Source organism: Symphalangus syndactylus, chromosome 15 (assembly GCF_028878055.3).
Source record: "Symphalangus syndactylus isolate Jambi chromosome 15, NHGRI_mSymSyn1-v2.1_pri, whole genome shotgun sequence".
Lineage (NCBI taxonomy): Eukaryota > Metazoa > Chordata > Mammalia > Primates > Hylobatidae > Symphalangus > Symphalangus syndactylus.
Window position 1 is genome coordinate 22,620,365 of NC_072437.2, and position 7,628 is coordinate 22,627,992.

Sequence of the window (7,628 nt, forward strand, 5' to 3'; positions counted from 1 at the left end):
ATTTTACTTTTATCTATCTGTGATTGTGAGGTTATTTTGCCTGCTGCATCTGGATGGTAACAATACTACATAGGAATGCGCTACCGCACACTTCCTCCTAACTCTGTGTGCAATGGTGTCATGTTCCTAGCCTGTAATTGGCCACGGTGGAAATATTTACACCACGGAAACTTGCAAACTCTATGAATTAGAGTTTTGATTTTCTTTTTCAAGAGAGCTGGTTGTGAAACTGGTTCTTCCCTATTTAAAGTATCTAGTCAATAAAATTACATATTTTAAAATACACTTGAAGTACTTGCCAAAAACATCAGAATGAATTTATTTTAATCCACAAAAGAGAATAGACACCATACTAGAAACAATCTTTTTAAAAACAAGTCCCTCACAAATTCTTAGAGCACAGGGTCACTGAGAAAATGGAAAGGCTGTGGAGTTGGCCACTGCTATACACCGTCACCAAAGGGGGAAGCAGGATGGATCTTAGGAATCCGGGCAATCACATTTTGGTATTTTTTCCCTTCAAATATTTTTTAATGTAGAGTCATACTTCCTTAAAAAGCAACAACAGGTGAATCACACTCCACATACTGTTTTATAAAGCACCTTTACATGTTAATATAGTATAAACAATTTTCCAAAAATCAACCTCCTACATCCTTATTAGCACAGAACTTTAAAATGACACATTAAAATGCTTGCTGGTGGCCGGGCGCCATGGCTCATGCCTGTAATCCCAGCACTTTGGGAGGTGGGTGGATCACCTGAGGTCAGGAGTTCGAAACCAGCCTGGCCAACAAGGTGAAACCCCATCTCTACTAAAAATACAAGGATTAGCCAGGTGGGGTGGCAGGCGCCTGTAATCCCAGCTTCTTGGGAGGCTGAGGCAGGAGAATTGCTTGAACCCAGGAGGCAGAGGTTGCAGTGAGCCGAGATCTCACCACCACACTCTAGCCTGGGCAGCAAGAGTGAAACTCCGTCTCAAAAAAAAAAAAAAAAAAAAAATGCTTGCTGGCTCTTTGAGTCTGACACTGCTCTCCCTTCTCAAGTATTTTAAAAGTTAAAATCTAACTGGGAAGGTGGAACTGAAGGAGAAACCATGTGGATGTCATTTTTAATACCTATGACCCGGCCTGGATTAACAAGGAAAGTGAGGGTGAAGAAAGGGCCTGGGGGAACAATCACCACGCCCACCATATGCCAAGCCTAGCCTCAGAGAGCCGGGGCCCTAAGGGAACTGGCTGTGAAACACACAAGCCTCCTAAAAGCCAAAAACCGAAGGAGGATCATTCTCAAAGTAAGAGAAATAACACAATTGTTTGGAGGACAGTGGAGGCAGCGAGTGTGAGCAGGTTTCACAACACTCCCCACCCCTGCCTTCCAGTCCTCAGCATACCCCACACCAGTTTTTGCAGCAAACAGCTCAGCCTCATTCAAAGATGAGCGACCACAGAATAAGAACACAGGCAAAGGCAGCTAATAAGGTGCATTTGTAAAAATAGTCAACAGAAGCTGCTGCATAACGAAAATGCAGTGCCTGCTGTTCAGAAATTAACAACAATTTCAAGACAATGACAGGGGAGCATTCGTCCAAGCGTGGACCCTTATGTGGATGCACAGGTCCCATGCCCAGGAATCTGGGCCTGAAAAACAAAGGTAACAGTCTAAGAGCTCAGAAAAAATAGTCTTCCATTGTCTCAAAAATATTAAAGATAAAATGGTGCTTCTAAAAATGGGGGGCTCAGAGACTAGATATGAAGTTCCAAAGAACTGACAGTCATCAATCTAAGAGATTTTAAATGGACTGATAGAGCTGAAGAAATAAATGGACTAGAAAAAAAAATCCAGAATGGAAGCCACACAACTACAATAAAACATAGTGTAAGCTCCTGTAAACAGAGGCAGAGAGCAAAGAAGGAAATCACTCAAAATTACTAAAAAGGAACAAGAGGGACAAAGATACACAAAAAATAAGAATAGATGCTAGATTTAGAAGACAAAGAAGATAAAACCTAACAACTATGGTTCCCAAAAAGTGAGCACCATTCAAAATATATGCAAAAATATTAAAGGATCTTAAAATTTTACTGATACAAAGACAGACTTGAATCAACAGATATTATGGTATACGACATACCAGGAAAGTGACATAAAACAGCCAATGCCCAAGCAATGCTGGTAAAACTCTAAACTTCAAAAAGAATCAGAGAACCTCATGGGCACATCCAACGGAAAAAGCTAGTCATGTGCAAAAAAAAGAAACATTAACCCAGCCTCAGCTTTCTCTTCCAGAAATATCCAGTGCTAAAAAGAATGGGAGCAATGTCTAAGAAATTCTGAAGGCAAGAATGTGTGGCCCAAGACCTTGGTACTCGGCCAAATTGTCCTTCAAATATAAAAGCAAGGAACAGCTATCCTTAAGTGTAAGACCTCAAGGAACACAGTACCTACCAGGGCTTCTCTAAATAAAACCATGTGGCTGGGTGCGGCCACAATGGGTTTACCCTTGTAATCCCAGCACTTTGGAAGGCCCAGGCAGGTGGATCACTAGAGCCCGGGAGTTTGAGACCAGCCTGGGCAATACGGCGAGACTCAGTCTCTACAAAAAATACAAAAATCAGCCAGGTGTGGTGGCGTGCGCCTGTAAGTCCCAGCTACTCAGGAGGCTGAGATAGGAGGATTACTTGAGTCCAGGAGGGTGAGGCAGCAGTGAGCCACGATGGCACCACTGCACTCCAGCCTGGGCGACAGAGCAAGATCCTGTCTCAAAAAATAAAATCGATTAAATAAATAAAACAATGAACCAACCAATGAGTCAAAATGTAAAACTCAAGCAAGGTAAAAACACAGTAAAAAGACTAGCAACAAGTTCTGAATCCGTCCTAAAAGGGGACTAAGTCAAAGAGCTATGGGAATTGCGGCATTATTAGAAAAGAATAGAAATGTTACAATCCTTCACATTGTAAAATTCATAATTAACTGATAAAATTTTGAAGTTTGGGAAAGAGGGGGAGCATAGGTCAGTTCTAATTTTTTTTAGCTTTCAAAGGAGTCTCACAAACTCATAGTTTATAAGAAATTATTCTAATCTCTTAGTATTTATCATCTTCTATCATAAATTTAGTTTCTAAAAGATAGTGCTAATCTCTCTTGCAATGAAGTCAGCATTTCTATCTTGCTTTAGTTTCTTTTCCTTTGCTTTAATTAAAGTCTATTTTATTTTACATCTTTAAGTATTAAATACCATGTATAGTAAGATCCTATGCCCATGGCAAGTTCTAGACAGGGCTCACAAAATGTTACCAGCATCATAGGCCAGGCACAGCGGCTCATGCCTATAATCCCAGCACTTCGGGAGGCCAAGGCAGGAGGATCACTTCAGCCTAGGAGTTTGAGGTTACAATGAGCTGTGATTGTGCCACACACCCCTGGGCGACAGTGAGACTCTCTCTCTCTCTCTCAAAAATAAATAAATAAATAAATAAATAAATAAGTTAATATTATTTCTAAACAGTAATATTTAGGGTGAGGTTTTTCATTTCTTTTTACTTTTTTGTATTTTTTTTGTAATGAGAATGTATCGCTTCTTCCCAAACAAGTCACTTTTTAATAATAAAGAACAATCTTTTCATTACTACCTAAGAAACTGACTTTATTGGTTTTGCTCTTCTCCATCACTGCCAGCCAGGCAAAAATCTCAACTTAAGTCTATTCACTTATTATTCTTCCTCTTATTCCCCACTTCACAGGGAATAACACTGAAATCCAGGGCAGTTAGGTCATTTGCTCTCGGTCACAGCACCAAGATGTGACCTCAGATAGCCAAGCTGCGTAACATGTGGGCTGACAGAATTACTGAAGCTCATTTGGTTCATCCCAATTTTTTCGTTCACTTAGTAGGCATGTGTGGACCTAAACCAGCAGGGAGAAGTGCTATCTGCAATGAAACGGCCATACCCATGCATGTCTGGTGGATGTACATACAATACGACTCTTTCAGAAAGCAACAAGAGCGAAATTCTGTCTTAAAAAAAAAAAAGAAGACTTAAAAATGCTTAAACTCAGTAATTCTGTTTGTAGCAATCAACCCTAAGAAAAAGGTATATAAATGAGGAAACACATAATCTAACAACAGAGTATTAGGACAATAAGGCATCATAGAATCATACAATTGATCATTATGTAGGCATTAAAATGCACATTATGGAGAAATACCAAGGAACAGTGGAAAATACTTACCAAGTGAAGACAGCCCACTAACATTCCTCATTCAACACAGCGGACTGCACTCAGACGTTCACCCCTATTCCCTCCCAAAATCCCACTAAAATGATAAACATTACTTTACAAAGGCAGATTCTCAACAAAAGGAGCCAGAAGAAAGAGACACCAGAGAAAACAGGTACATCAATAATATTTTAGAAGAAAGAAAGTGAACTGAAAAATCCCAACTAACTTGGAAGAAGGCTGAAACTGAAGGCTGCAGAGGGAGATGACAAGCAGCAGCACGCCGATTTCAAGACAAATTCCAGGAACTGCAAGAATCAAATATCACTGGAAACAGATATGGCTCCACACAAGAATACTGGCTGAGAATCTGAAAATTTTCTGATACGGTTTGGATGTCTGTTCCCTCCAAATCTCATGTTGAAATGTGATTAGTGTTGGAGGTGGGGCCTGGTGGGAGGTGACTGGATCATGGGGGTGGATCCCTCATGAGTGGTTTAGCACCACTCCCTGGGTGATAAGTGAGATCTTGTTCTGAGTTCACCATCTGGTTGTTTAGAAGTGTGTGGCCCCTCCCCACTCTCACTCCCACTCTTGCCATGTGACACAGCCTGCTCCCCCTTTGCCTTCCACTATGATCAACAACTGGAAGCTTACTGGGGCCATCACCAGAAGCAGATACCAACATCATGCTGCTTGTACAGCCTACAGAACTGTAAGTCAATTAATCCTCTTTTCTTTATAAATTACCTTAGCCTCAGGCATTCCTTTATAGCAATGCAAAACTAACACAGTCTCCCACCCCATGCAGCCAGGCACCTACCTCTTCCCTAGCCTGGCAGAAGCAGGAGATATCTCTTCTGTGGAGGCTGAATCTGGGAGGGCCTATGCTCAAAGGGCCCAGGAACAACTAAAGGTGGGAATCAGATGCTATACTAAAAATGAGGGATTAAGTCAAAGTTTTTTTTTTTTTTTTTTTAAAGGGAGTCTTGCTCAGTCACCCAGGCTGGAGTGCAGTGGCATGATCTCGGCTCACTGCAAGCTCTGCCTCCCAGGTTCATGCCATTCTCCTGCCTCAGCTTCCCGAGTAGCTGGGACTACAGGCACCCACCACCACGCCCAGCTAATTTTTTTTTCTATTTTTAGTAGAGACGGGGTTTCACCATGTTAGCCAGGACGGTCTCGATCTCCTGACCTCGTGATCCACCTGCCTCGGCCTCCCAAAGTGCTGGGATTATAGGCATAAGCCACTGCGCTGGGCCAAGTCAAAGTTTATACCCCAAATTATAAGGTCTTCCCTTCCCAGCCCACTTCTACAGCTCTTATCACAGAATTCTGGCAGCAAAGATCACACCCCACAGTGGAATGTGAGATAAATCTTCCCTGTAGAAACTCAAGAACCCCTATGGACACTGATATGGTTTGACACTGATATGGTTTGTCTGTGTCCCCACCCAAATCTTGAATGGTAGCTCCCATAATTCTCTTGTGTTGTGGGAGAGACCCAATTATCAGAGATAATTGAATCATGGAGGCAGTTTCCCCCATACTGTTCTTGTGGTAGTGAATAAATCCCGTGAGATCTGATGGTTTTGTAAGGGGAAACCCCTTTCACTTGGTTCTCATTCTCTTCTCTTGTCTGCTGCCATGCGAGACATGCCTTTCACCTTCTACCATGGATTGTGAGGCCTCCCTAGCCACATGGAAATGTAAGTCCATTAAACCTCTTTCTTTTGTAAATTGCCCAGTCTCAGGTGTGTCTTTATCAACAGCGTGGAAACAGACTAATATGGACACCAACATCTGGGGGTGTCCAGAAAAAAGACAGGTTCCAACTGAAACACACAAAGGACAGTCCACTGTACAAGCCCGACAATACCAATTGATTCCAGCCAGCTTTTAGGCACCTCACTCTTAAGCATAAACAGCTGGAGATAAGCAAGTATTTTAGGAAAGCTTCCAACATGAAAGATGGGATGTAACAGTTGAAGAAAAACCTAGAATTACTATCCTAAGAGAAAACTGACAAATGATGAATTGTTCTTTACACTGTAAGCTTATTTATTGCATTTCCTCCAACTGAGGATGCCTTGGTGTCTAGGAAGAGAGACCCACACAACTTCTCCCTCATCCCACAGCGGCCAGTGTTTTGGGGGCACTACAAGTGAGTTGAATCTCATCTTCCATTCTAATAAGTAAAGAGATAGAACCTAAATTAGAAAAAGAAATTGTATGTAACACTTTATGGCATGCATTGGCTAAATAAGAACTGGAATCCATTTACGTTATATAAATGAATTATTTCACAACTTGAAGATAAACTCAAGAAAAAAAGGGTTAAAAATATTTGAAGGCCGGGTGCAGTGGCTCACGCCTGTAATACCAACACTTTGGGAGGCCGAGGTGGGTGAATCACCTGAGGTCAGGAGTTCCACACCAGCCTGGCCAACATGGTGAAACCCTGTAGCTACTAAAAACACAAAAGTTAGCTGGGTGTGGTGGCACACACCTGTAATCCCAGCTACTCAGGAGGCTGAGGCAGGAGAATTGCTTGAACCCCGAGGCAGAGGTTGCAGTGAGCCGAGATCGTGTAACTGCACTCCAGCCTGGGCAACAGAGCGAGACTCTCAAAAAAAAAAAAAAAAAATGAAAATCATTATCTTAGGTACGAGGAATTGGCATGTGGAGGGGCCAGGCAGGGGACAGTCAATTTCCATTACAATAAGTGCTTGATAACATTTTTTTTAAATGTTTACATGTGTTACTATTATTTCAAAATGAAAGCCAGCTACACAACCACAGGTGCAGTGTGATATGACAGTCTTTTAATAAAGGTTAGATTAAAAGAATAGACACAAAAGTGTTGACAGTGGTTATCTCTGAGGGGAGGGATTATAGGCATCTTACTTTTTGCTTGTATCTTTTTTTTGTTTTCTGCGCGTGTGTTGCTTTTAAATACGCATTTCAAGCGCCTGTGTTTTAGGATGAGCACCACCGGTTCGCTATGGCCTGGACTGATTCCACGTGTGGCCTTTTAGGAATCTGTTGAAAAATGAGTGTGCACTGAGGGAGCTGAGGAGCAAGTGAAGATGACTCTCTCAAGGAATCCATCTGAGGGCCAGGAGGCAGGTCAAGGGAGGGAAGGGCGGGAGAAGCCTTTTTTTTTTTTTTTTTTTTTTTAATTTGAGACAGGGTCTCGCTCTGTCACCCAGCCTAGAGTACAGTGGCGTGATCTCGGCTCACTGCAACCTCTGCCTCCTGGGTTCAAGCGATTCTTCTGCCTCAGCCTCCCTAGTAGCTGAGACTTCAGGCGCATGCCACCTCACCCAGGTAATGTTTGTATTTTTAGTAAGGATGGAGTTTCACTATGTTGGCCAGGCTGGTCTTGAACCGCTGACCTCAGG

At 42.3% G+C, this 7,628-nt stretch overlaps 1 protein-coding gene across 6 annotated transcripts in view; it reads right to left on the reverse strand.

Annotated features, from left to right (window-relative positions):
* The window catches only part of FARP1 (FERM, ARH/RhoGEF and pleckstrin domain protein 1), a 317,789-nt gene that overhangs the window by 271,822 nt on the left and 38,339 nt on the right, over window positions 1–7,628 (reverse strand). The window lies entirely within an intron of this gene.